The following is a 26256-nucleotide window of genomic DNA, read 5'->3' on the forward strand; positions in this document are numbered from 1 at the left end:
TTGTGAAATGTTGAATTAAAGTATATCCTGCTTGCAGAATATATAAGTATTTGCATTGCGTTGGCCGGGAATCGAACCCGGGTCAACTGCTTGGGAAGCAGCTATGCTCACCACTATACCACCAACGCCCTCTGACATTTGCGCTCTCGGTTCTAAATATTATGACTCAGAGATCAATGACTATCTTGCACCAGCTTCAATGGTGCATTTGGTTTAGATACCAACATGAAAAGCAGTAGAACGTTATTTGCAGAGGGTAAGGAACTGGGGATTAAAACCAAGGACAAAGCTGTGCAGAAGAGAAGAATGGAAAGCAGCAGTACAATTAATATATATATAAAACATATAGAGGCAGCAAGGGAAGCAAAGCAGGGAAGAGAAAGAGAGAACATTCCATGAAATGCCCAGGAGATAGATAAGAGCAGAACAAAAAGGGAAGAATGAAATTCAAAGCCTGCACAGAAAAGTGTTTGAAGGTCCCACCAGTCATTTATGCTTATTATTGTGTGTCTTTACTTTCAAAGTACAGGGTGGATCCTTTGACACTCCCTCTCTTGTATTTCAGCAGACACAGATAGTTGAGAAGTCTTATATCACTTAGCTGGCACAAGCTTGCGCTTTTCCTTTCCGGCAGCGTGGAAATGACAGCTTGGTCCTTGGAAGAAAAATCAAGCAAAATTAGCAGAGGATGGTTTCGATCCATCGACCTCTGGGTTATGGGCCCAGCACGCTTCCGCTGCGCCACTCTGCTCCTTTTTCAGAGTGTTCTCTTTATGCAGATGAGGAGCATTCAGGGGAGTGACATGGGCGTTCGGGACGTGAGAGGACGATGGGCAGGAAACTGTGCAAATTTGAAGCATCCATCCTTCCTGCTGCAGTCAGAGGCTCTTTCCAAGGACATCTGCCTCTTGGATTCCTCTCAACTTGCCTTCTGATAAAACATTTTGTGAGCCACAGTTACCTTCGGCGCCTACAAGGTGGCGCTACATTCAGGTGAGAGCACAAGTATGCCCAAAATATTGGGGACTTTTGCCAGATTTATCGATGGATTTTACATATTTTTTTCAGAGGCTAGACATTACCTAGGAATGCTTTTTAACATAGAGATGCTTTAGTTATAATGTGTGGTCGGGCCTCAGCCCGTTCATTGTCTTCCCACTGTAACATATTTATTACCAGCTCATGTGAGTGGTGACTCTGCTTTATGAAACTTATCATATAGTAGGACAATGAGTATAGCAGAAGGGGCGATCGAGATGCTTGCCTACATATTTGTTTATTTTTTATATAATGGCTGATTAATCTGTTCATGATATTTCCATTTTGTGACATGTTGCATTAAAATATATCCTGATTGCAGAATATATAAGAATTGGTACTGCGTTGGCCGGGAATCGAACCCGGGTCAACTGCTTGGAAGGCAGCTATGCTCACCACTATACCACCAACGCCCTCTGATCTGTGCAATCTCGGTTCTCAACATTACGACCCTGAGTTCAATGTCTATCTTGCACCAGCTTCAATGGTGCATTTGGTTTAGATACCAACATGAGAAGCAGTAGAAAGGTTTTAGCAGATTGTAAGGAACTGGGATTGAAACCAAGGACAAAGCTGTGAAGAAGAGAAGAATGGTAAGCAGCAGTACAAATAATGGATATGAACATATAGAGGCAGCATGGGAAGCAAAGCAGGGGAAAGAAAGAGAGAACATTCCAGGAAATGCCCAGGAGATAGATAAGAGCAGAACAAAAAGGGAAGAATGATATTCAAAGCATGCCCAGAAAAGTGTTTGAAGGTCCCACCAGTCATTTATGCTTATTATTGTGTGTCTTTACTTTCAAGGTACAGGGTGGATCCCTTTGACGATCCCTCTCTTGTATTTCAGCAGACACAGATAGTTCAGAAGTCGTTTCTACCATAGCTGGCACAAGCTTGCGCTTTTCCTTGCTGGCAGCCTTAAAATGACAGCTTGGTCCTTGGAAGAAAAATCAAGCAAAACTAGCAGAGGATGGTTTCGATCCATCGACCTCTGGGTTATGGGCCCAGCACGCTTCCGCTGCGCCACTCTGCTGCTTTGGGAAAGTGTTCTCTTTATGCAGATGAGGAGCATTCAGCAGAGTAGCATGGGATTGGTCGGGCTCTCACCTCATTTGCCTAAGTATATCGCAAGGCATGCTGGGTATAGAAAAACTTCATCTTCCCCTCTCACAATCAGTCATAACTGAAAGTCAGACACTCTCAGGCACTAGCCGTTTCAAACCTTTATCAAGACAGCAGCTCTTGAACCCTCTATATCTCTCTCTGTGATACTAGCGCTAGCATGCTCAGGATTTGGCTTTACCTGGGTGCCAGAGATCTACCCGGTGAGGGCGAGGCTTTTGAGCGTTTGGGAGCGTTCGGGACGTGAGTGGACGTTGGACAGGAAACTATGCAAATTTGAATCATCCAACCTTCCTGCTGCAGTGAGACGCTCTTTCCATGGACATCTGCCTCTTGGATTCCTCTCAACTTGCCTTCTGATAAAACATTTTGTGAGCCGCAGTTACCTTCGACAGCTACAAGGTGGCGCTACATGCAGGTGAGAGCACAAGTATGCACAAAATGTTAAGGACTTTTGACAGATTTATCGGTGGATCTTGTATATTTTTTTCAGAGGCTAGATATTGCCTAGAAATGCTTTCTAACATAGAGATGCTAGAGTTATAATGTCTGCCCACTGTAACATATTTATTACCAGCACATGTGAGTGGTGACTCTGCTTTATGAAACTTATCATATATTAGGTCAATGAATGTAGCAGAAGGGGCGATCGAGATGCTTGCCTACATATTTGTTTATTTTTTATATAATGGCTGATTAATCTGTTCATGATATTTCCATTTTGTGACATGTTGCATTAAAATATATCCTGCTTGCAGAATATATAAGTATTTGCATTGCGTTGGCCGGGAATCGAACCCGGGTCAACTGCTTGGGAAGCAGCTATGCTCACCACTATACCACCAACGCCCTCTGACATTTGCGCTCTCGGTTCTAAATATTATGACTCAGAGATCAATGACTATCTTGCACCTGCTTCAATGGTGCATTTGGTTTAGATACCAACATGAAAAGCAGTAGAACGTTATTTGCAGAGGGTAAGGAACTGGGGATTAAAACCAAGGACAAAGCTGTGCAGAAGAGAAGAATGGAAAGCAGCAGTACAATTAATATATATATAAAACATATAGAGGCAGCAAGGGAAGCAAAGCAGGGAAGAGAAAGAGAGAACATTCCATGAAATGCCCAGGAGATAGATAAGAGCAGAACAAAAAGGGAAGAATGAAATTCAAAGCCTGCACAGAAAAGTGTTTGAAGGTCCCACCAGTCATGTATGCTTATTATTGTGTGTCTTTACTTTCAAAGTACAGGGTGGATCCTTTGACACTCCCTCTCTTGTATTTCAGCAGACACAGATAGTTGAGAAGTCTTATATCACTTAGCTGGCACAAGCTTGCGCTTTTCCTTTCCGGCAGCGTGGAAATGACAGCTTGGTCCTTGGAAGAAAAATCAAGCAAAATTAGCAGAGGATGGTTTCGATCCATCGACCTCTGGGTTATGGGCCCAGCACGCTTCCGCTGCGCCACTCTGCTCCTTTTTCAGAGTGTTCTCTTTATGCAGATGAGGAGCATTCAGGGGAGTGACGTGGGCGTTCGGGACGTGAGAGGACGATGGGCAGGAAACTGTGCAAATTTGAAGCATCCATCCTTCCTGCTGCAGTCAGAGGCTCTTTCCAAGGACATCTGCCTCTTGGATTCCTCTCAACTTGCCTTCTGATAAAACATTTTGTGAGCCGCAGTTACCTTCGGCGCCTACAAGGTGGCGCTACATTCAGGTGAGAGCACAAGTATGCCCAAAATATTGGGGACTTTTGCCAGATTTATGGATGGATTTTACATATTTTTTTCAGAGGCTAGACATTACCTAGGAATGCTTTTTAACATAGAGATGCTTTAGTTATAATGTGTGGTCGGGCCTCAGCCCGTTCATTGTCTTCCCACTGTAACATATTTATTACCAGCTCATGTGAGTGGTGACTCTGCTTTATGAAACTTATCATATAGTAGGACAATGAGTATAGCTGAAGGGGCGATCGAGATGCTTGCCTACATATTTGTTTATTTTTTATATAAGGGCTGATTAATCTGTTCATGATATTTCCATTTTGTGACATGTTGCATTAAAATATATCCTGATTGTAGAATATATAAGAATTGGTACTGCGTTGGCCGGGAATCGAACCCGGGTCAACTGCTTGGAAGGCAGCTATGCTCACCACTATACCACCAACGCCCTCTGATCTGTGCAAGCTCGGTTCTCAACATTACGACCCTGAGTTCAATGTCTATCTTGCACCAGCTTCAATGGTGCATTTGGTTTAGATACCAACATGAGAAGCAGTAGAAAGGTTTTAGCAGATTGTAAGGAACTGGGATTGAAACCAAGGACAAAGCTGTGAAGAAGAGAAGAATGGTAAGCAGCAGTACAAATAATGGATATGAACATATAGAGGCAGCATGGGAAGCAAAGCAGGGGAAAGAAAGAGAGAACATTCCAGGAAATGCCCAGGAGATAGATAAGAGCAGAACAAAAAGGGAAGAATGATATTCAAAGCATGCCCAGAAAAGTGTTTGAAGGTCCCACCAGTCATTTATGCTTATTATTGTGTGTCTTTACTTTCAAGGTACAGGGTGGATCCCTTTGACGATCCCTCTCTTGTATTTCAGCAGACACAGATAGTTCAGAAGTCGTTTCTACCATAGCTGGCACAAGCTTGCGCTTTTACTTGCTGGCAGCCTTAAAATGACAGCTTGGTCCTTGGAAGAAAAATCAAGCAAAACTAGCAGAGGATGGTTTCGATCCATCGACCTCTGGGTTATGGGCCCAGCACGCTTCCGCTGCGCCACTTTGCTGCTTTGGGAAAGTGTTCTCTTTATGCAGATGAGGAGCATTCAGCAGAGTAGCATGGGATTGGTCGGGCTCTCACCTCATTTGCCTAAGTATATCGCAAGGCATGCTGGGTATAGAAAAACTTCATCTTCCCCTCTCACAATCAGTCATAACTGAAAGTCAGACACTCTCAGGCACTAGCCGTTTCAAACCTTTATCAAGACAGCAGCTCTTGAACCCTCTATATCTCTCTCTGTGATACTAGCGCTAGCATGCTCAGGATTTGGCTTTACCTGGGTGCCAGAGATCTACCCGGTGAGGGCTTGCCCGGTGTGAGGCTTTTGAGCGTTTGGGAGCGTTGTGGACGTTGGACAGGAAACTATGCAAATTTGAATCATCCAACCTTCCTGCTGCAGTGAGACGCTCTTTCCATGGACATCTGCCTCTTGGATTCCTCTCAACTTGCCTTCTGATAAAACATTTTGTGAGCCGCAGTTACCTTCGACAGCTACAAGGTGGCGCTACATGCAGGTGAGAGCACAAGTATGCACAAAATGTTAAGGACTTTTGACAGATTTATCGGTGGATCTTGTATATTTTTTTCAGAGGCTAGATATTGCCTAGAAATGCTTTCTAACATAGAGATGCTAGAGTTATAATGTCTGCCCACTGTAACATATTTATTACCAGCACATGTGAGTGGTGACTCTGCTTTATGAAACTTATCATATATTAGGACAATGAATGTAGCAGAAGGGGCGATCGAGAGGTTTGCCTACGTATTTGTTTATTTCTTTATATATGGCTGATTAATCTGTTCATGATATTTCCATTTTGTGAAATGTTGAATTAAAGTATATCCTGCTTGCAGAATATATAAGTATTTGCATTGCGTTGGCCGGGAATCGAACCCGGGTCAACTGCTTGGGAAGCAGCTATGCTCACCACTATACCACCAACGCCCTCTGACATTTGCGCTCTCGGTTCTAAATATTATGACTCAGAGATCAATGACTATCTTGCACCAGCTTCAATGGTGCATTTGGTTTAGATACCAACATGAAAAGCAGTAGAACGTTATTTGCAGAGGGTAAGGAACTGGGGATTAAAACCAAGGACAAAGCTGTGCAGAAGAGAAGAATGGAAAGCAGCAGTACAATTAATATATATATAAAACATATAGAGGCAGCAAGGGAAGCAAAGCAGGGAAGAGAAAGAGAGAACATTCCATGAAATGCCCAGGAGATAGATAAGAGCAGAACAAAAAGGGAAGAATGAAATTCAAAGCCTGCACAGAAAAGTGTTTGAAGGTCCCACCAGTCATGTATGCTTATTATTGTGTGTCTTTACTTTCAAAGTACAGGGTGGATCCTTTGACACTCCCTCTCTTGTATTTCAGCAGACACAGATAGTTGAGAAGTCTTATATCACTTAGCTGGCACAAGCTTGCGCTTTTCCTTTCCGGCAGCGTGGAAATGACAGCTTGGTCCTTGGAAGAAAAATCAAGCAAAATTAGCAGAGGATGGTTTCGATCCATCGACCTCTGGGTTATGGGCCCAGCACGCTTCCGCTGCGCCACTCTGCTCCTTTTTCAGAGTGTTCTCTTTATGCAGATGAGGAGCATTCAGGGGAGTGACGTGGGCGTTCGGGACGTGAGAGGACGATGGGCAGGAAACTGTGCAAATTTGAAGCATCCATCCTTCCTGCTGCAGTCAGAGGCTCTTTCCAAGGACATCTGCCTCTTGGATTCCTCTCAACTTGCCTTCTGATAAAACATTTTGTGAGCCGCAGTTACCTTCGGCGCCTACAAGGTGGCGCTACATTCAGGTGAGAGCACAAGTATGCCCAAAATATTGGGGACTTTTGCCAGATTTATGGATGGATTTTACATATTTTTTTCAGAGGCTAGACATTACCTAGGAATGCTTTTTAACATAGAGATGCTTTAGTTATAATGTGTGGTCGGGCCTCAGCCCGTTCATTGTCTTCCCACTGTAACATATTTATTACCAGCTCATGTGAGTGGTGACTCTGCTTTATGAAACTTATCATATAGTAGGACAATGAGTATAGCTGAAGGGGCGATCGAGATGCTTGCCTACATATTTGTTTATTTTTTATATAAGGGCTGATTAATCTGTTCATGATATTTCCATTTTGTGACATGTTGCATTAAAATATATCCTGATTGTAGAATATATAAGAATTGGTACTGCGTTGGCCGGGAATCGAACCCGGGTCAACTGCTTGGAAGGCAGCTATGCTCACCACTATACCACCAACGCCCTCTGATCTGTGCAAGCTCGGTTCTCAACATTACGACCCTGAGTTCAATGTCTATCTTGCACCAGCTTCAATGGTGCATTTGGTTTAGATACCAACATGAGAAGCAGTAGAAAGGTTTTAGCAGATTGTAAGGAACTGGGATTGAAACCAAGGACAAAGCTGTGAAGAAGAGAAGAATGGTAAGCAGCAGTACAAATAATGGATATGAACATATAGAGGCAGCATGGGAAGCAAAGCAGGGGAAAGAAAGAGAGAACATTCCAGGAAATGCCCAGGAGATAGATAAGAGCAGAACAAAAAGGGAAGAATGATATTCAAAGCATGCCCAGAAAAGTGTTTGAAGGTCCCACCAGTCATTTATGCTTATTATTGTGTGTCTTTACTTTCAAGGTACAGGGTGGATCCCTTTGACGATCCCTCTCTTGTATTTCAGCAGACACAGATAGTTCAGAAGTCGTTTCTACCATAGCTGGCACAAGCTTGCGCTTTTCCTTGCTGGCAGCCTTAAAATGACAGCTTGGTCCTTGGAAGAAAAATCAAGCAAAACTAGCAGAGGATGGTTTCGATCCATCGACCTCTGGGTTATGGGCCCAGCACGCTTCCGCTGCGCCACTCTGCTGCTTTGGGAAAGTGTTCTCTTTATGCAGATGAGGAGCATTCAGCAGAGTAGCATGGGATTGGTCGGGCTCTCACCTCATTTGCCTAAGTATATCGCAAGGCATGCTGGGTATAGAAAAACTTCATCTTCCCCTCTCACAATCAGTCATAACTGAAAGTCAGACACTCTCAGGCACTAGCCGTTTCAAACCTTTATCAAGACAGCAGCTCTTGAACCCTCTATATCTCTCTCTGTGATACTAGCGCTAGCATGCTCAGGATTTGGCTTTACCTGGGTGCCAGAGATCTACCCGGTGAGGGCTTGCCCGGTGTGAGGCTTTTGAGCGTTTGGGAGCGTTGTGGACGTTGGACAGGAAACTATGCAAATTTGAATCATCCAACCTTCCTGCTGCAGTGAGACGCTCTTTCCATGGACATCTGCCTCTTGGATTCTTCTCAACTTGCCTTCTGATAAAACATTTTGTGAGCCGCAGTTACCTTCGACAGCTACAAGGTGGCGCTACATGCAGGTGAGAGCACAAGTATGCACAAAATGTTAAGGACTTTTGACAGATTTATCGGTGGATCTTGTATATTTTTTTCAGAGGCTAGATATTGCCTAGAAATGCTTTCTAACATAGAGATGCTAGAGTTATAATGTCTGCCCACTGTAACATATTTATTACCAGCACATGTGAGTGGTGACTCTGCTTTATGAAACTTATCATATATTAGGTCAATGAATGTAGCAGAAGGGGCGATCGAGATGCTTGCCTACATATTTGTTTATTTTTTATATAATGGCTGATTAATCTGTTCATGATATTTCCATTTTGTGACATGTTGCATTAAAATATATCCTGCTTGCAGAATATATAAGTATTTGCATTGCGTTGGCCGGGAATCGAACCCGGGTCAACTGCTTGGGAAGCAGCTATGCTTACCACCAACGCCCTCTGACATTTGCGCTCTCGGTTCTAAATATTATGACTCAGAGATCAATGACTATCTTGCACCTGCTTCAATGGTGCATTTGGTTTAGATACCAACATGAAAAGCAGTAGAACGTTATTTGCAGAGGGTAAGGAACTGGGGATTAAAACCAAGGACAAAGCTGTGCAGAAGAGAAGAATGGAAAGCAGCAGTACAATTAATATATATATAACATATAGAGGCAGCAAGGGAAGCAAAGCAGGGAAGAGAAAGAGAGAACATTCCATGAAATGCCCAGGAGATAGATAAGAGCAGAACAAAAAGGGAAGAATGAAATTCAAAGCCTGCACAGAAAAGTGTTTGAAGGTCCCACCAGTCATGTATGCTTATTATTGTGTGTCTTTACTTTCAAAGTACAGGGTGGATCCTTTGACACTCCCTCTCTTGTATTTCAGCAGACACAGATAGTTGAGAAGTCTTATATCACTTAGCTGGCACAAGCTTGCGCTTTTCCTTTCCGGCAGCGTGGAAATGACAGCTTGGTCCTTGGAAGAAAAATCAAGCAAAATTAGCAGAGGATGGTTTCGATCCATCGACCTCTGGGTTATGGGCCCAGCACGCTTCCGCTGCGCCACTCTGCTCCTTTTTCAGAGTGTTCTCTTTATGCAGATGAGGAGCATTCAGGGGAGTGACGTGGGCGTTCGGGACGTGAGAGGACGATGGGCAGGAAACTGTGCAAATTTGAAGCATTCATCCTTCCTGCTGCAGTCAGAGGCTCTTTCCAAGGACATCTGCCTCTTGGATTCCTCTCAACTTGCCTTCTGATAAAACATTTTGTGAGCCGCAGTTACCTTCGGCGCCTACAAGGTGGCGCTACATTCAGGTGAGAGCACAAGTATGCCCAAAATATTGGGGACTTTTGCCAGATTTATCGATGGATTTTACATATTTTTTTCAGAGGCTAGACATTACCTAGGAATGCTTTTTAACATAGAGATGCTTTAGTTATAATGTGTGGTCGGGCCTCAGCCCGTTCATTGTCTTCCCACTGTAACATATTTATTACCAGCTCATGTGAGTGGTGACTCTGCTTTATGAAACTTATCATATAGTAGGACAATGAGTATAGCAGAAGGGGCGATCGAGATGCTTGCCTACATATTTGTTTATTTTTTATATAATGGCTGATTAATCTGTTCATGATATTTCCATTTTGTGACATGTTGCATTAAAATATATCCTGATTGCAGAATATATAAGAATTGGTACTGCGTTGGCCGGGAATCGAACCCGGGTCAACTGCTTGGAAGGCAGCTATGCTCACCACTATACCACCAACGCCCTCTGATCTGTGCAATCTCGGTTCTCAACATTACGACCCTGAGTTCAATGTCTATCTTGCACCAGCTTCAATGGTGCATTTGGTTTAGATACCAACATGAGAAGCAGTAGAAAGGTTTTAGCAGATTGTAAGGAACTGGGATTGAAACCAAGGACAAAGCTGTGAAGAAGAGAAGAATGGTAAGCAGCAGTACAAATAATGGATATGAACATATAGAGGCAGCATGGGAAGCAAAGCAGGGGAAAGAAAGAGAGAACATTCCAGGAAATGCCCAGGAGATAGATAAGAGCAGAACAAAAAGGGAAGAATGATATTCAAAGCATGCCCAGAAAAGTGTTTGAAGGTCCCACCAGTCATTTATGCTTATTATTGTGTGTCTTTACTTTCAAGGTACAGGGTGGATCCCTTTGACGATCCCTCTCTTGTATTTCAGCAGACACAGATAGTTCAGAAGTCGTTTCTACCATAGCTGGCACAAGCTTGCGCTTTTCCTTGCTGGCAGCCTTAAAATGACAGCTTGGTCCTTGGAAGAAAAATCAAGCAAAACTAGCAGAGGATGGTTTCGATCCATCGACCTCTGGGTTATGGGCCCAGCACGCTTCCGCTGCGCCACTCTGCTGCTTTGGGAAAGTGTTCTCTTTATGCAGATGAGGAGCATTCAGCAGAGTAGCATGGGATTGGTCGGGCTCTCACCTCATTTGCCTAAGTATATCGCAAGGCATGCTGGGTATAGAAAAACTTCATCTTCCCCTCTCACAATCAGTCATAACTGAAAGTCAGACACTCTCAGGCACTAGCCGTTTCAAACCTTTATCAAGACAGCAGCTCTTGAACCCTCTATATCTCTCTCTGTGATACTAGCGCTAGCATGCTCAGGATTTGGCTTTACCTGGGTGCCAGAGATCTACCCGGTGAGGGCTTGCCCGGTGTGAGGCTTTTGAGCGTTTGGGAGCGTTGTGGACGTTGGACAGGAAACTATGCAAATTTGAATCATCCAACCTTCCTGCTGCAGTGAGACGCTCTTTCCATGGACATCTGCCTCTTGGATTCCTCTCAACTTGCCTTCTGATAAAACATTTTGTGAGCCGCAGTTACCTTCGACAGCTACAAGGTGGCGCTACATGCAGGTGAGAGCACAAGTATGCACAAAATGTTAAGGACTTTTGACAGATTTATCGGTGGATCTTGTATATTTTTTTCAGAGGCTAGATATTGCCTAGAAATGCTTTCTAACATAGAGATGCTAGAGTTATAATGTCTGCCCACTGTAACATATTTATTACCAGCACATGTGAGTGGTGACTCTGCTTTATGAAACTTATCATATATCAGGACAATGAATGTAGCAGAAGGGGCGATCGAGAGGTTTGCCTACGTATTTGTTTATTTCTTTATATATGGCTGATTAATCTGTTCATGATATTTCCATTTTGTGAAATGTTGAATTAAAGTATATCCTGCTTGCAGAATATATAAGTATTTGCATTGCGTTGGCCGGGAATCGAACCCGGGTCAACTGCTTGGGAAGCAGCTATGCTCACCACTATACCACCAACGCCCTCTGACATTTGCGCTCTCGGTTCTAAATATTATGACTCAGAGATCAATGACTATCTTGCACCAGCTTCAATGGTGCATTTGGTTTAGATACCAACATGAAAAGCAGTAGAACGTTATTTGCAGAGGGTAAGGAACTGGGGATTAAAACCAAGGACAAAGCTGTGCAGAAGAGAAGAATGGAAAGCAGCAGTACAATTAATATATATATAAAACATATAGAGGCAGCAAGGGAAGCAAAGCAGGGAAGAGAAAGAGAGAACATTCCATGAAATGCCCAGGAGATAGATAAGAGCAGAACAAAAAGGGAAGAATGAAATTCAAAGCCTGCACAGAAAAGTGTTTGAAGGTCCCACCAGTCATTTATGCTTATTATTGTGTGTCTTTACTTTCAAAGTACAGGGTGGATCCTTTGACACTCCCTCTCTTGTATTTCAGCAGACACAGATAGTTGAGAAGTCTTATATCACTTAGCTGGCACAAGCTTGCGCTTTTCCTTTCCGGCAGCGTGGAAATGACAGCTTGGTCCTTGGAAGAAAAATCAAGCAAAATTAGCAGAGGATGGTTTCGATCCATCGACCTCTGGGTTATGGGCCCAGCACGCTTCCGCTGCGCCACTCTGCTCCTTTTTCAGAGTGTTCTCTTTATGCAGATGAGGAGCATTCAGGGGAGTGACATGGGCGTTCGGGACGTGAGAGGACGATGGGCAGGAAACTGTGCAAATTTGAAGCATCCATCCTTCCTGCTGCAGTCAGAGGCTCTTTCCAAGGACATCTGCCTCTTGGATTCCTCTCAACTTGCCTTCTGATAAAACATTTTGTGAGCCACAGTTACCTTCGGCGCCTACAAGGTGGCGCTACATTCAGGTGAGAGCACAAGTATGCCCAAAATATTGGGGACTTTTGCCAGATTTATCGATGGATTTTACATATTTTTTTCAGAGGCTAGACATTACCTAGGAATGCTTTTTAACATAGAGATGCTTTAGTTATAATGTGTGGTCGGGCCTCAGCCCGTTCATTGTCTTCCCACTGTAACATATTTATTACCAGCTCATGTGAGTGGTGACTCTGCTTTATGAAACTTATCATATAGTAGGACAATGAGTATAGCAGAAGGGGCGATCGAGATGCTTGCCTACATATTTGTTTATTTTTTATATAATGGCTGATTAATCTGTTCATGATATTTCCATTTTGTGACATGTTGCATTAAAATATATCCTGATTGCAGAATATATAAGAATTGGTACTGCGTTGGCCGGGAATCGAACCCGGGTCAACTGCTTGGAAGGCAGCTATGCTCACCACTATACCACCAACGCCCTCTGATCTGTGCAATCTCGGTTCTCAACATTACGACCCTGAGTTCAATGTCTATCTTGCACCAGCTTCAATGGTGCATTTGGTTTAGATACCAACATGAGAAGCAGTAGAAAGGTTTTAGCAGATTGTAAGGAACTGGGATTGAAACCAAGGACAAAGCTGTGAAGAAGAGAAGAATGGTAAGCAGCAGTACAAATAATGGATATGAACATATAGAGGCAGCATGGGAAGCAAAGCAGGGGAAAGAAAGAGAGAACATTCCAGGAAATGCCCAGGAGATAGATAAGAGCAGAACAAAAAGGGAAGAATGATATTCAAAGCATGCCCAGAAAAGTGTTTGAAGGTCCCACCAGTCATTTATGCTTATTATTGTGTGTCTTTACTTTCAAGGTACAGGGTGGATCCCTTTGACGATCCCTCTCTTGTATTTCAGCAGACACAGATAGTTCAGAAGTCGTTTCTACCATAGCTGGCACAAGCTTGCGCTTTTCCTTGCTGGCAGCCTTAAAATGACAGCTTGGTCCTTGGAAGAAAAATCAAGCAAAACTAGCAGAGGATGGTTTCGATCCATCGACCTCTGGGTTATGGGCCCAGCACGCTTCCGCTGCGCCACTCTGCTGCTTTGGGAAAGTGTTCTCTTTATGCAGATGAGGAGCATTCAGCAGAGTAGCATGGGATTGGTCGGGCTCTCACCTCATTTGCCTAAGTATATCGCAAGGCATGCTGGGTATAGAAAAACTTCATCTTCCCCTCTCACAATCAGTCATAACTGAAAGTCAGACACTCTCAGGCACTAGCCGTTTCAAACCTTTATCAAGACAGCAGCTCTTGAACCCTCTATATCTCTCTCTGTGATACTAGCGCTAGCATGCTCAGGATTTGGCTTTACCTGGGTGCCAGAGATCTACCCGGTGAGGGCGAGGCTTTTGAGCGTTTGGGAGCGTTCGGGACGTGAGTGGACGTTGGACAGGAAACTATGCAAATTTGAATCATCCAACCTTCCTGCTGCAGTGAGACGCTCTTTCCATGGACATCTGCCTCTTGGATTCCTCTCAACTTGCCTTCTGATAAAACATTTTGTGAGCCGCAGTTACCTTCGACAGCTACAAGGTGGCGCTACATGCAGGTGAGAGCACAAGTATGCACAAAATGTTAAGGACTTTTGACAGATTTATCGGTGGATCTTGTATATTTTTTTCAGAGGCTAGATATTGCCTAGAAATGCTTTCTAACATAGAGATGCTAGAGTTATAATGTCTGCCCACTGTAACATATTTATTACCAGCACATGTGAGTGGTGACTCTGCTTTATGAAACTTATCATATATTAGGTCAATGAATGTAGCAGAAGGGGCGATCGAGATGCTTGCCTACATATTTGTTTATTTTTTATATAATGGCTGATTAATCTGTTCATGATATTTCCATTTTGTGACATGTTGCATTAAAATATATCCTGCTTGCAGAATATATAAGTATTTGCATTGCGTTGGCCGGGAATCGAACCCGGGTCAACTGCTTGGGAAGCAGCTATGCTCACCACTATACCACCAACGCCCTCTGACATTTGCGCTCTCGGTTCTAAATATTATGACTCAGAGATCAATGACTATCTTGCACCTGCTTCAATGGTGCATTTGGTTTAGATACCAACATGAAAAGCAGTAGAACGTTATTTGCAGAGGGTAAGGAACTGGGGATTAAAACCAAGGACAAAGCTGTGCAGAAGAGAAGAATGGAAAGCAGCAGTACAATTAATATATATATAACATATAGAGGCAGCAAGGGAAGCAAAGCAGGGAAGAGAAAGAGAGAACATTCCATGAAATGCCCAGGAGATAGATAAGAGCAGAACAAAAAGGGAAGAATGAAATTCAAAGCCTGCACAGAAAAGTGTTTGAAGGTCCCACCAGTCATGTATGCTTATTATTGTGTGTCTTTACTTTCAAAGTACAGGGTGGATCCTTTGACACTCCCTCTCTTGTATTTCAGCAGACACAGATAGTTGAGAAGTCTTATATCACTTAGCTGGCACAAGCTTGCGCTTTTCCTTTCCGGCAGCGTGGAAATGACAGCTTGGTCCTTGGAAGAAAAATCAAGCAAAATTAGCAGAGGATGGTTTCGATCCATCGACCTCTGGGTTATGGGCCCAGCACGCTTCCGCTGCGCCACTCTGCTCCTTTTTCAGAGTGTTCTCTTTATGCAGATGAGGAGCATTCAGGGGAGTGACGTGGGCGTTCGGGACGTGAGAGGACGATGGGCAGGAAACTGTGCAAATTTGAAGCATTCATCCTTCCTGCTGCAGTCAGAGGCTCTTTCCAAGGACATCTGCCTCTTGGATTCCTCTCAACTTGCCTTCTGATAAAACATTTTGTGAGCCGCAGTTACCTTCGGCGCCTACAAGGTGGCGCTACATTCAGGTGAGAGCACAAGTATGCCCAAAATATTGGGGACTTTTGCCAGATTTATCGATGGATTTTACATATTTTTTTCAGAGGCTAGACATTACCTAGGAATGCTTTTTAACATAGAGATGCTTTAGTTATAATGTGTGGTCGGGCCTCAGCCCGTTCATTGTCTTCCCACTGTAACATATTTATTACCAGCTCATGTGAGTGGTGACTCTGCTTTATGAAACTTATCATATAGTAGGACAATGAGTATAGCAGAAGGGGCGATCGAGATGCTTGCCTACATATTTGTTTATTTTTTATATAATGGCTGATTAATCTGTTCATGATATTTCCATTTTGTGACATGTTGCATTAAAATATATCCTGATTGCAGAATATATAAGAATTGGTACTGCGTTGGCCGGGAATCGAACCCGGGTCAACTGCTTGGAAGGCAGCTATGCTCACCACTATACCACCAACGCCCTCTGATCTGTGCAATCTCGGTTCTCAACATTACGACCCTGAGTTCAATGTCTATCTTGCACCAGCTTCAATGGTGCATTTGGTTTAGATACCAACATGAGAAGCAGTAGAAAGGTTTTAGCAGATTGTAAGGAACTGGGATTGAAACCAAGGACAAAGCTGTGAAGAAGAGAAGAATGGTAAGCAGCAGTACAAATAATGGATATGAACATATAGAGGCAGCATGGGAAGCAAAGCAGGGGAAAGAAAGAGAGAACATTCCAGGAAATGCCCAGGAGATAGATAAGAGCAGAACAAAAAGGGAAGAATGATATTCAAAGCATGCCCAGAAAAGTGTTTGAAGGTCCCACCAGTCATTTATGCTTATTATTGTGTGTCTTTACTTTCAAGGTACAGGGTGGATCCCTTTGACGATCCCTCTCTTGTATTTCAGCAGACACAGATAGTTCAGAAGTCGTTTCTACCATAGCTGGCACAAGCTTGCGCTTTTCCTTGCTGGCAGCCTTAAAATGACAGCTTGGTCCTTGGAAGAAAAATCAAGCAAAACTAGCAGAGGATGGTTTCGATCCATCGACCTCTGGGTTATGGGCCCAGCACGCTTCCGCTGCGCCACTCTGCTGCTTTGGGAAAGTGTTCTCTTTATGCAGATGAGGAGCATTCAGCAGAGTAGCATGGGATTGGTCGGGCTCTCACCTCATTTGCCTAAGTATATCGCAAGGCATGCTGGGTATAGAAAAACTTCATCTTCCCCTCTCACAATCAGTCATAACTGAAAGTCAGACACTCTCAGGCACTAGCCGTTTCAAACCTTTATCAAGACAGCAGCTCTTGAACCCTCTATATCTCTCTCTGTGATACTAGCGCTAGCATGCTCAGGATTTGGCTTTACCTGGGTGCCAGAGATCTACCCGGTGAGGGCTTGCCCGGTGTGAGGCTTTTGAGCGTTTGGGAGCGTTGTGGACGTTGGACAGGAAACTATGCAAATTTGAATCATCCAACCTTCCTGCTGCAGTGAGACGCTCTTTCCATGGACATCTGCCTCTTGGATTCCTCTCAACTTGCCTTCTGATAAAACATTTTGTGAGCCGCAGTTACCTTCGACAGCTACAAGGTGGCGCTACATGCAGGTGAGAGCACAAGTATGCACAAAATGTTAAGGACTTTTGACAGATTTATCGGTGGATCTTGTATATTTTTTTCAGAGGCTAGATATTGCCTAGAAATGCTTTCTAACATAGAGATGCTAGAGTTATAATGTCTGCCCACTGTAACATATTTATTACCAGCACATGTGAGTGGTGACTCTGCTTTATGAAACTTATCATATATTAGGTCAATGAATGTAGCAGAAGGGGCGATCGAGATGCTTGCCTACATATTTGTTTATTTTTTATATAATGGCTGATTAATCTGTTCATGATATTTCCATTTTGTGACATGTTGCATTAAAATATATCCTGCTTGCAGAATATATAAGTATTTGCATTGCGTTGGCCGGGAATCGAACCCGGGTCAACTGCTTGGGAAGCAGCTATGCTCACCACTATACCACCAACGCCCTCTGACATTTGCGCTCTCGGTTCTAAATATTATGACTCAGAGATCAATGACTATCTTGCACCTGCTTCAATGGTGCATTTGGTTTAGATACCAACATGAAAAGCAGTAGAACGTTATTTGCAGAGGGTAAGGAACTGGGGATTAAAACCAAGGACAAAGCTGTGCAGAAGAGAAGAATGGAAAGCAGCAGTACAATTAATATATATATAACATATAGAGGCAGCAAGGGAAGCAAAGCAGGGAAGAGAAAGAGAGAACATTCCATGAAATGCCCAGGAGATAGATAAGAGCAGAACAAAAAGGGAAGAATGAAATTCAAAGCCTGCACAGAAAAGTGTTTGAAGGTCCCACCAGTCATGTATGCTTATTATTGTGTGTCTTTACTTTCAAAGTACAGGGTGGATCCTTTGACACTCCCTCTCTTGTATTTCAGCAGACACAGATAGTTGAGAAGTCTTATATCACTTAGCTGGCACAAGCTTGCGCTTTTCCTTTCCGGCAGCGTGGAAATGACAGCTTGGTCCTTGGAAGAAAAATCAAGCAAGATTAGCAGAGGATGGTTTCGATCCATCGACCTCTGGGTTATGGGCCCAGCACGCTTCCGCTGCGCCACTCTGCTCCTTTTTCAGAGTGTTCTCTTTATGCAGATGAGGAGCATTCAGGGGAGTGACGTGGGCGTTCGGGACGTGAGAGGACGATGGTCAGGAAACTGTGCAAATTTGAAGCATTCATCCTTCCTGCTGCAGTCAGAGGCTCTTTCCAAGGACATCTGCCTCTTGGATTCCTCTCAACTTGCCTTCTGATAAAACATTTTGTGAGCCGCAGTTACCTTCGGCGCCTACAAGGTGGCGCTACATTCAGGTGAGAGCACAAGTATGCCCAAAATATTGGGGACTTTTGCCAGATTTATCGATGGATTTTACATATTTTTTTCAGAGGCTAGACATTACCTAGGAATGCTTTTTAACATAGAGATGCTTTAGTTATAATGTGTGGTCGGGCCTCAGCCCGTTCATTGTCTTCCCACTGTAACATATTTATTACCAGCTCATGTGAGTGGTGACTCTGCTTTATGAAACTTATCATATAGTAGGACAATGAGTATAGCAGAAGGGGCGATCGAGATGCTTGCCTACATATTTGTTTATTTTTTATATAATGGCTGATTAATCTGTTCATGATATTTCCATTATGTGACATGTTGCATTAAAATATATCCTGATTGCAGAATATATAAGAATTGGTACTGCGTTGGCCTGGAATCGAACCCGGGTCAACTGTTTGGAAGGCAGCTATGCTCACGACTATACCACCAATGCCCTCTGATCTGTGCAATCTCGGTTCTCAACATTACGACCCTGAGATCAATGTCTATCTTGCACCAGCTTCAATGGTGCATTTGGTTTAGATACCAACATGAGAAGCAGTAGAAAGGTTTTAGCAGATTGTAAGGAACTGGAATTGAAACCAAGGACAAAGCTGTGAAGAAGAGAAGAATGGTAAGCAGCAGTACAAATAATGGATATGAACATATAGAGGCAGCATGGGAAGCAAAGCAGGGGAAAGAAAGAGAGAACATTCCAGGAAATGCCCAGGAGATAGATAAGAGCAGAACAAAAAGGGAAGAATGATATTCAAAGCATGCCCAGAAAAGTGTTTGAAGGTCCCACCAGTCACTTATGCTTATTATTGTGTGTCTTTACTTTCAAGGTACAGGGTGGATCCCTTTGACGATCCCTCTCTTGTATTTCAGCAGACACAGATAGTTCAGAAGTCGTTTCTACCATAGCTGGCACAAGCTTGCGCTTTTCCTTGCTGGCAGCCTTAAAATGACAGCTTGGTCCTTGGAAGAAAAATCAAGCAAAACTAGCAGAGGATGGTTTCGATCCATCGACCTCTGGGTTATGGGCCCAGCACGCTTCGGCTGCGCCACTCTGCTGCTTTGGGAAAGTGTTCTCTTTATGCAGATGAGGAGCATTCAGCAGAGTAGCATGGGATTGGTCGGGCTCTCACCTCATTTGCCTAAGTATATCGCAAGGCATGCTGGGTATAGAAAAACTTCATCTTCCCCTCTCACAATCAGTCATAACTGAAAGTCAGACACTCTCAGGCACTAGCCGTTTCAAACCTTTATCAAGACAGCAGCTCTTGAACCCTCTATATCTCTCTCTGTGATACTAGCGCTAGCATGCTCAGGATTTGGCTTTACCTGGGTGCCAGAGATCTACCCGGTGAGAGCTTGCCCGGTGTGAGGCTTTTGAGCGTTTGGGAGTGTTCGGGACGTGAGTGGACGTTGGACAGGAAACTATGCAAATTTGAATCATCCAACCTTCCTGCTGCAGTGAGACGCTCTTTCCATGGACATCTGCCTCTTGGATTCCTCTCAACTTGCCTTCTGATAAAACATTTTGTGAGCCGCAGTTACCTTCGACAGCTACAAGGTGGCGCTACATGCAGGTGAGAGCACAAGTATGCACAAAATGTTAAGGACTTTTGACAGATTTATCGGTGGATCTTGTATATTTTTTTCAGAGGCTAGATATTGCCTAGAAATGCTTTCTAACATAGAGATGCTAGAGTTATAATGTCTGCCCACTGTAACATATTTATTACCAGCACATGTGAGTGGTGACTCTGCTTTATGAAACTTATCATATATTAGGTCAATGAATGTAGCAGAAGGGGCGATCGAGATGCTTGCCTACATATTTGTTTATTTTTTATATAATGGCTGATTAATCTGTTCATGATATTTCCATTTTGTGACATGTTGCATTAAAATATATCCTGCTTGCAGAATATATAAGTATTTGCATTGCGTTGGCCGGGAATCGAACCCCGGTCAACTGCTTGGGAAGCAGCTATGCTCACCACTATACCACCAACGCCCTCTGACATTTGCGCTCTCGGTTCTAAATATTATGACTCAGAGATCAATGACTATCTTGCACCTGCTTCAATGGTGCATTTTGTTTAGATACCAACATGAAAAGCAGTAGAACGTTATTTGCAGTTGGTAAGGAACTGGGGATTAAAACCAAGGACAAAGCTGTGCAGAAGAGAAGAATGGAAAGCAGCAGTACAATTAATATATATATAACATATAGAGGCAGCAAGGGAAGCAAAGCAGGGAAGAGAAAGAGAGAACATTCCATGAAATGCCCAGGAGATAGATAAGAGCAGAACAAAAAGGGAAGAATGAAATTCAAAGCCTGCACAGAAAAGTGTTTGAAGGTCCCACCAGTCATGTATGCTTATTATTGTGTGTCTTTACTTTCAAAGTACAGGGTGGATCCTTTGACACTCCCTCTCTTGTATTTCAGCAGACACAGATAGTTGAGAAGTCTTATATCACTTAGCTGGCACAAGCTTGCGCTTTTCCTTTCCGGCAGCGTGGAAATGACAGCTTGGTCCTTGGAAGAAAAATCAAGCAAAATTAGCAGAGGATGGTTTCGATCCATCGACCTCTGGGTTATGGGCCCAGCACGCTTCCGCTGCGCCACTCTGCTCCTTTTTCAGAGTGTTCTCTTTATGCAGATGAGGAGCATTCAGGGGAGTGACGTGGGCGTTCGGGACGTGAGAGGACGATGGGCAGGAAACTGTGCAAATTTGAAGCATTCATCCTTCCTGCTGCAGTCAGAGGCTCTTTCCAAGGACATCTGCCTCTTGGATTCCTCTCAACTTGCCTTCTGATAAAACATTTTGTGAGCCGCAGTTACCTTCGGCGCCTACAAGGTGGCGCTACATTCAGGTGAGAGCACAAGTATGCCCAAAATATTGGGGACTTTTGCCAGATTTATCGATGGATTTTACATATTTTTTTCAGAGGCTAGACATTACCTAGGAATGCTTTTTAACATAGAGATGCTTTAGTTATAATGTGTGGTCGGGCCTCAGCCCGTTCATTGTCTTCCCACTGTAACATATTTATTACCAGCTCATGTGAGTGGTGACTCTGCTTTATGAAACTTATCATATAGTAGGACAATGAGTATAGCAGAAGGGGCGATCGAGATGCTTGCCTACATATTTGTTTATTTTTTATATAATGGCTGATTAATCTGTTCATGATATTTCCATTTTGTGACATGTTGCATTAAAATATATCCTGATTGCAGAATATATAAGAATTGGTACTGCGTTGGCCGGGAATCGAACCCGGGTCAACTGCTTGGAAGGCAGCTATGCTCACCACTATACCACCAACGCCCTCTGATCTGTGCAATCTCGGTTCTCAACATTACGACCCTGAGTTCAATGTCTATCTTGCACCAGCTTCAATGGTGCATTTGGTTTAGATACCAACATGAGAAGCAGTAGAAAGGTTTTAGCAGATTGTAAGGAACTGGGATTGAAACCAAGGACAAAGCTGTGAAGAAGAGAAGAATGGTAAGCAGCAGTACAAATAATGGATATGAACATATAGAGGCAGCATGGGAAGCAAAGCAGGGGAAAGAAAGAGTGAACATTCCAGGAAATGCCCAGGAGATAGATAAGAGCAGAACAAAAAGGGAAGAATGATATTCAAAGCATGCCCAGAAAAGTGTTTGAAGGTCCCACCAGTCATTTATGCTTATTATTGTGTGTCTTTACTTTCAAGGTACAGGGTGGATCCCTTTGACGATCCCTCTCTTGTATTTCAGCAGACACAGATAGTTTAGAAGTCGTTTCTACCATAGCTGGCACAAGCTTGCGCTTTTCCTTGCTGGCAGCCTTAAAATGACAGCTTGGTCCTTGGAAGAAAAATCAAGCAAAACTAGCAGAGGATGGTTTCGATCCATCGACCTCTGGGTTATGGGCCCAGCACGCTTCCGCTGCGCCACTCTGCTGCTTTGGGAAAGTGTTCTCTTTATGCAGATGAGGAGCATTCAGCAGAGTAGCATGGGATTGGTCGGGCTCTCACCTCATTTGCCTAAGTATATCGCAAGGCATGCTGGGTATAGAAAAACTTCATCTTCCCCTCTCATAATCAGTCATAACTGAAAGTCAGACACTCTCAGGCACTAGCCGTTTCAAACCTTTATCAAGACAGCAGCTCTTGAACCCTCTATATCTCTCTCTGTGATACTAGCGCTAGCATGCTCAGGATTTGGCTTTACCTGGGTGCCAGAGATCTACCCGGTGAGGGAGGCTTTTGAGCGTTTGGGAGCGTTTGGGAGCGTTGTGGACGTTGGACAGGAAACTATGCAAATTTGAATCATCCAACCTTCCTGCTGCAGTGAGACGCTCTTTCCATGGACATCTGCCTCTTGGATTCCTCTCAACTTGTCTTCTGATAAAACATTTTGTGAGCCGCAGTTACCTTCGACAGCTACAAGGTGGCGCTACATGCAGGTGAGAGCACAAGTATGCACAAAATGTTAAGGACTTTTGACAGATTTATCGGTGGATCTTGTATATTTTTTTCAGAGGCTAGATATTGCCTAGAAATGCTTTCTAACATAGAGATGCTAGAGTTATAATGTCTGCCCACTGTAACATATTTATTACCAGCACATGTGAGTGGTGACTCTGCTTTATGAAACTTATCATATATTAGGTCAATGAATGTAGCAGAAGGGGCGATCGAGATGCTTGCCTACATATTTGTTTATTTTTTATATAATGGCTGATTAATCTGTTCATGATATTTCCATTTTGTGACATGTTGCATTAAAATATATCCTGCTTGCAGAATATATAAGTATTTGCATTGCGTTGGCCGGGAATCGAACCCGGGTCAACTGCTTGGGAAGCAGCTATGCTCACCACTATACCACCAACACCCTCTGACATTTGCGCTCTCGGTTCTAAATATTATGACTCAGAGATCAATGACTATCTTGCACCTGCTTCAATGGTGCATTTGGTTTAGATACCAACATGAAAAGCAGTAGAACGTTATTTGCAGAGGGTAAGGAACTGGGGATTAAAACCAAGGACAAAGCTGTGCAGAAGAGAAGAATGGAAAGCAGCAGTACAATTAATATATATATAACATATAGAGGCAGCAAGGGAAGCAAAGCAGGGAAGAGAAAGAGAGAACATTCCATGAAATGCCCAGGAGATAGATAAGAGCAGAACAAAAAGGGAAGAATGAAATTCAAAGCCTGCACAGAAAAGTGTTTGAAGGTCCCACCAGTCATGTATGCTTATTATTGTGTGTCTTTACTTTCAAAGTACAGGGTGGATCCTTTGACACTCCCTCTCTTGTATTTCAGCAGACACAGATAGTTGAGAAGTCTTATATCACTTAGCTGGCACAAGCTTGCGCTTTTCCTTTCCGGCAGCGTGGAAATGACAGCTTGGTCCTTGGAAGAAAAATCAAGCAAAATTAGCAGAGGATGGTTTCGATCCATCGACCTCTGGGTTATGGGCCCAGCACGCTTCCGCTGCGCCACTCTGCTCCTTTTTCAGAGTGTTCTCTTTATGCAGATGAGGAGCATTCAGGGGAGTGACGTGGGCGTTCGGGACGTGAGAGGACGATGGGCAGGAAACTGTGCAAATTTGAAGCATTCATCCTTCCTGCTGCAGTCAGAGGCTCTTTCCAAGGACATCTGCCTCTTGGATTCCTCTCAACTTGCCTTCTGATAAAACATTTTGTGAGCCGCAGTTACCTTCGGCGCCTACAAGGTGGCGCTACATTCAGGTGAGAGCACAAGTATGCCCAAAATATTGGGGACTTTTGCCAGATTTATCGATGGATTTTACATATTTTTTTCAGAGGCTAGACATTACCTAGGAATGCTTTTTAACATAGAGATGCTTTAGTTATAATGTGTGGTCGGGCCTCAGCCCGTTCATTGTCTTCCCACTGTAACATATTTATTACCAGCTCATGTGAGTGGTGACTCTGCTTTATGAAACTTATCATATAGTAGGACAATGAGTATAGCAGAAGGGGCGATCGAGATGCTTGCCTACATATTTGTTTATTTTTTATATAATGGCTGATTAATCTGTTCATGATATTTCCATTTTGTGACATGTTGCATTAAAATATATCCTGATTGCAGAATATATAAGAATTGGTACTGCGTTGACCGGGAATCGAACCCGGGTCAACTGCTTGGAAGGCAGCTATGCTCACCACTATACCACCAACGCCCTCTGATCTGTGCAATCTCGGTTCTCAACATTACGACCCTGAGTTCAATGTCTATCTTGCACCAGCTTCAATGGTGCATTTGGTTTAGATACCAACATGAGAAGCAGTAGAAAGGTTTTAGCAGATTGTAAGGAACTGGGATTGAAACCAAGGACAAAGCTGTGAAGAAGAGAAGAATGGTAAGCAGCAGTACAAATAATGGATATGAACATATAGAGGCAGCATGGGAAGCAAAGCAGGGGAAAGAAAGAGAGAACATTCCAGGAAATGCCCAGGAGATAGATAAGAGCAGAACAAAAAGGGAAGAATGATATTCAAAGCATGCCCAGAAAAGTGTGTGAAGGTCCCACCAGTCATTTATGCTTATTATTGTGTGTCTTTACTTTCAAGGTACAGGGTGGATCCCTTTGACGATCCCTCTCTTGTATTTCAGCAGACACAGATAGTTCAGAAGTCGTTTCTACCATAGCTGGCACAAGCTTGCGCTTTTCCTTGCTGGCAGCCTTAAAATGACAGCTTGGTCCTTGGAAGAAAAATCAAGCAAAACTAGCAGAGGATGGTTTCGATCCATCGACCTCTGGGTTATGGGCCCAGCACGCTTCCGCTGCGCCACTCTGCTGCTTTGGGAAAATGTTCTCTTTATGCAGATGAGGAGCATTCAGCAGAGTAGCATGGGATTGGTCGGGCTCTCACCTCATTTGCCTAAGTATATCGCAAGGCATGCTGGGTATAGAAAAACTTCATCTTCCCCTCTCACAATCAGTCATAACTAAAAGTCAGACACTCTCAGGCACTAGCCGTTTCAAACCTTTATCAAGACAGCAGCTCTTGAACCCTCTATATCTCTCTCTGTGATACTAGCGCTAGCATGCTCAGGATTTGGCTTTACCTGGGTGCCAGAGATCTACCCGGTGAGGGCGAGGCTTTTGAGCGTTTGGGAGCGTTGTGGACGTTGGACAGGAAACTATGCAAATTTGAATCATCCAACCTTCCTGCTGCAGTGAGACGCTCTTTCCATGGACATCTGCCTCTTGGATTCCTCTCAACTTGCCTTCTGATAAAACATTTTGTGAGCCGCAGTTACCTTCGACAGCTACAAGGTGGCGCTACATGCAGGTGAGAGCACAAGTATGCACAAAATGTTAAGGACTTTTGACAGATTTATCGGTGGATCTTGTATATTTTTTTCAGAGGCTAGATATTGCCTAGAAATGCTTTCTAACATAGAGATGCTAGAGTTATAATGTCTGCCCACTGTAACATATTTATTACCAGCACATGTGAGTGGTGACTCTGCTTCATGAAACTTATCATATATTAGGTCAATGAATGTAGCAGAAGGGGCGATCGAGATGCTTGCCTACATATTTGTTTATTTTTTATATAATGGCTGATTAATCTGTTCATGATATTTCCATTTTGTGACATGTTGCATTAAAATATATCCTGCTTGCAGAATATATAAGTATTTGCATTGCGTTGGCCGGGAATCGAACCCGGGTCAACTGCTTGGGAAGCAGCTATGCTCACCACTATACCACCAACGCCCTCTGACATTTGCGCTCTCGGTTCTAAATATTATGACTCAGAGATCAATGACTATCTTGCACCTGCTTCAATGGTGCATTTGGTTTAGATACCAACATGAAAAGCAGTAGAACGTTATTTGCAGAGGGTAAGGAACTGGGGATTAAAACCAAGGACAAAGCTGTGCAGAAGAGAAGAATGGAAAGCAGCAGTACAATTAATATATATATAACA

General features: G+C 43.4%; 33 non-coding genes across 33 annotated transcripts; all 33 read right to left on the bottom strand.

Moving 5' to 3' along the window:
* Nucleotides 1-56: 56 nt before the first annotated feature.
* Nucleotides 57-128, bottom strand: TRNAG-CCC (transfer RNA glycine (anticodon CCC)). The gene has a single exon. It is a non-coding gene; the product is annotated as a tRNA-Gly (tRNA).
* Nucleotides 129-679: 551 nt separating this feature from the next.
* On the bottom strand, nucleotides 680-751 carry TRNAM-CAU (transfer RNA methionine (anticodon CAU)). The gene has a single exon. It is a non-coding gene; the product is annotated as a tRNA-Met (tRNA).
* Nucleotides 752-1379: 628 nt separating this feature from the next.
* TRNAG-UCC (transfer RNA glycine (anticodon UCC)) lies at nucleotides 1380-1451 on the bottom strand. The gene has a single exon. It is a non-coding gene; the product is annotated as a tRNA-Gly (tRNA).
* Nucleotides 1452-1999: 548 nt separating this feature from the next.
* TRNAM-CAU (transfer RNA methionine (anticodon CAU)) lies at nucleotides 2000-2071 on the bottom strand. Its single transcript has one exon. It is a non-coding gene; the product is annotated as a tRNA-Met (tRNA).
* An 866-nt stretch (nucleotides 2072-2937) lies between these two features.
* On the bottom strand, nucleotides 2938-3009 carry TRNAG-CCC (transfer RNA glycine (anticodon CCC)). The gene has a single exon. It is a non-coding gene; the product is annotated as a tRNA-Gly (tRNA).
* Nucleotides 3010-3560: 551 nt separating this feature from the next.
* TRNAM-CAU (transfer RNA methionine (anticodon CAU)) lies at nucleotides 3561-3632 on the bottom strand. Its single transcript has one exon. It is a non-coding gene; the product is annotated as a tRNA-Met (tRNA).
* Nucleotides 3633-4260: 628 nt separating this feature from the next.
* TRNAG-UCC (transfer RNA glycine (anticodon UCC)) lies at nucleotides 4261-4332 on the bottom strand. The gene has a single exon. It is a non-coding gene; the product is annotated as a tRNA-Gly (tRNA).
* A 1487-nt stretch (nucleotides 4333-5819) lies between these two features.
* On the bottom strand, nucleotides 5820-5891 carry TRNAG-CCC (transfer RNA glycine (anticodon CCC)). Its single transcript has one exon. It is a non-coding gene; the product is annotated as a tRNA-Gly (tRNA).
* A 551-nt stretch (nucleotides 5892-6442) lies between these two features.
* On the bottom strand, nucleotides 6443-6514 carry TRNAM-CAU (transfer RNA methionine (anticodon CAU)). Its single transcript has one exon. It is a non-coding gene; the product is annotated as a tRNA-Met (tRNA).
* Nucleotides 6515-7142: 628 nt separating this feature from the next.
* On the bottom strand, nucleotides 7143-7214 carry TRNAG-UCC (transfer RNA glycine (anticodon UCC)). Its single transcript has one exon. It is a non-coding gene; the product is annotated as a tRNA-Gly (tRNA).
* A 548-nt stretch (nucleotides 7215-7762) lies between these two features.
* Nucleotides 7763-7834, bottom strand: TRNAM-CAU (transfer RNA methionine (anticodon CAU)). Its single transcript has one exon. It is a non-coding gene; the product is annotated as a tRNA-Met (tRNA).
* A 1480-nt stretch (nucleotides 7835-9314) lies between these two features.
* Nucleotides 9315-9386, bottom strand: TRNAM-CAU (transfer RNA methionine (anticodon CAU)). Its single transcript has one exon. It is a non-coding gene; the product is annotated as a tRNA-Met (tRNA).
* A 628-nt stretch (nucleotides 9387-10014) lies between these two features.
* Nucleotides 10015-10086, bottom strand: TRNAG-UCC (transfer RNA glycine (anticodon UCC)). Its single transcript has one exon. It is a non-coding gene; the product is annotated as a tRNA-Gly (tRNA).
* A 548-nt stretch (nucleotides 10087-10634) lies between these two features.
* On the bottom strand, nucleotides 10635-10706 carry TRNAM-CAU (transfer RNA methionine (anticodon CAU)). The gene has a single exon. It is a non-coding gene; the product is annotated as a tRNA-Met (tRNA).
* Nucleotides 10707-11573: 867 nt separating this feature from the next.
* TRNAG-CCC (transfer RNA glycine (anticodon CCC)) lies at nucleotides 11574-11645 on the bottom strand. Its single transcript has one exon. It is a non-coding gene; the product is annotated as a tRNA-Gly (tRNA).
* Nucleotides 11646-12196: 551 nt separating this feature from the next.
* Nucleotides 12197-12268, bottom strand: TRNAM-CAU (transfer RNA methionine (anticodon CAU)). Its single transcript has one exon. It is a non-coding gene; the product is annotated as a tRNA-Met (tRNA).
* Nucleotides 12269-12896: 628 nt separating this feature from the next.
* TRNAG-UCC (transfer RNA glycine (anticodon UCC)) lies at nucleotides 12897-12968 on the bottom strand. The gene has a single exon. It is a non-coding gene; the product is annotated as a tRNA-Gly (tRNA).
* Nucleotides 12969-13516: 548 nt separating this feature from the next.
* On the bottom strand, nucleotides 13517-13588 carry TRNAM-CAU (transfer RNA methionine (anticodon CAU)). The gene has a single exon. It is a non-coding gene; the product is annotated as a tRNA-Met (tRNA).
* Nucleotides 13589-14454: 866 nt separating this feature from the next.
* TRNAG-CCC (transfer RNA glycine (anticodon CCC)) lies at nucleotides 14455-14526 on the bottom strand. Its single transcript has one exon. It is a non-coding gene; the product is annotated as a tRNA-Gly (tRNA).
* Nucleotides 14527-15075: 549 nt separating this feature from the next.
* On the bottom strand, nucleotides 15076-15147 carry TRNAM-CAU (transfer RNA methionine (anticodon CAU)). The gene has a single exon. It is a non-coding gene; the product is annotated as a tRNA-Met (tRNA).
* Nucleotides 15148-15775: 628 nt separating this feature from the next.
* Nucleotides 15776-15847, bottom strand: TRNAG-UCC (transfer RNA glycine (anticodon UCC)). Its single transcript has one exon. It is a non-coding gene; the product is annotated as a tRNA-Gly (tRNA).
* A 548-nt stretch (nucleotides 15848-16395) lies between these two features.
* TRNAM-CAU (transfer RNA methionine (anticodon CAU)) lies at nucleotides 16396-16467 on the bottom strand. The gene has a single exon. It is a non-coding gene; the product is annotated as a tRNA-Met (tRNA).
* Nucleotides 16468-17334: 867 nt separating this feature from the next.
* On the bottom strand, nucleotides 17335-17406 carry TRNAG-CCC (transfer RNA glycine (anticodon CCC)). The gene has a single exon. It is a non-coding gene; the product is annotated as a tRNA-Gly (tRNA).
* A 549-nt stretch (nucleotides 17407-17955) lies between these two features.
* TRNAM-CAU (transfer RNA methionine (anticodon CAU)) lies at nucleotides 17956-18027 on the bottom strand. Its single transcript has one exon. It is a non-coding gene; the product is annotated as a tRNA-Met (tRNA).
* Nucleotides 18028-20224: 2197 nt separating this feature from the next.
* Nucleotides 20225-20296, bottom strand: TRNAG-CCC (transfer RNA glycine (anticodon CCC)). Its single transcript has one exon. It is a non-coding gene; the product is annotated as a tRNA-Gly (tRNA).
* A 549-nt stretch (nucleotides 20297-20845) lies between these two features.
* TRNAM-CAU (transfer RNA methionine (anticodon CAU)) lies at nucleotides 20846-20917 on the bottom strand. The gene has a single exon. It is a non-coding gene; the product is annotated as a tRNA-Met (tRNA).
* A 628-nt stretch (nucleotides 20918-21545) lies between these two features.
* TRNAG-UCC (transfer RNA glycine (anticodon UCC)) lies at nucleotides 21546-21617 on the bottom strand. Its single transcript has one exon. It is a non-coding gene; the product is annotated as a tRNA-Gly (tRNA).
* A 548-nt stretch (nucleotides 21618-22165) lies between these two features.
* TRNAM-CAU (transfer RNA methionine (anticodon CAU)) lies at nucleotides 22166-22237 on the bottom strand. The gene has a single exon. It is a non-coding gene; the product is annotated as a tRNA-Met (tRNA).
* An 864-nt stretch (nucleotides 22238-23101) lies between these two features.
* Nucleotides 23102-23173, bottom strand: TRNAG-CCC (transfer RNA glycine (anticodon CCC)). The gene has a single exon. It is a non-coding gene; the product is annotated as a tRNA-Gly (tRNA).
* Nucleotides 23174-23722: 549 nt separating this feature from the next.
* On the bottom strand, nucleotides 23723-23794 carry TRNAM-CAU (transfer RNA methionine (anticodon CAU)). Its single transcript has one exon. It is a non-coding gene; the product is annotated as a tRNA-Met (tRNA).
* A 628-nt stretch (nucleotides 23795-24422) lies between these two features.
* On the bottom strand, nucleotides 24423-24494 carry TRNAG-UCC (transfer RNA glycine (anticodon UCC)). The gene has a single exon. It is a non-coding gene; the product is annotated as a tRNA-Gly (tRNA).
* Nucleotides 24495-25042: 548 nt separating this feature from the next.
* On the bottom strand, nucleotides 25043-25114 carry TRNAM-CAU (transfer RNA methionine (anticodon CAU)). The gene has a single exon. It is a non-coding gene; the product is annotated as a tRNA-Met (tRNA).
* An 856-nt stretch (nucleotides 25115-25970) lies between these two features.
* On the bottom strand, nucleotides 25971-26042 carry TRNAG-CCC (transfer RNA glycine (anticodon CCC)). Its single transcript has one exon. It is a non-coding gene; the product is annotated as a tRNA-Gly (tRNA).
* Between the last annotated feature and the right edge of the window lie 214 nt (nucleotides 26043-26256).

This window comes from Lissotriton helveticus, chromosome 11 (genome assembly GCF_964261635.1).
Source record: "Lissotriton helveticus chromosome 11, aLisHel1.1, whole genome shotgun sequence".
NCBI classification, from domain to species: domain Eukaryota; kingdom Metazoa; phylum Chordata; class Amphibia; order Caudata; family Salamandridae; genus Lissotriton; species Lissotriton helveticus.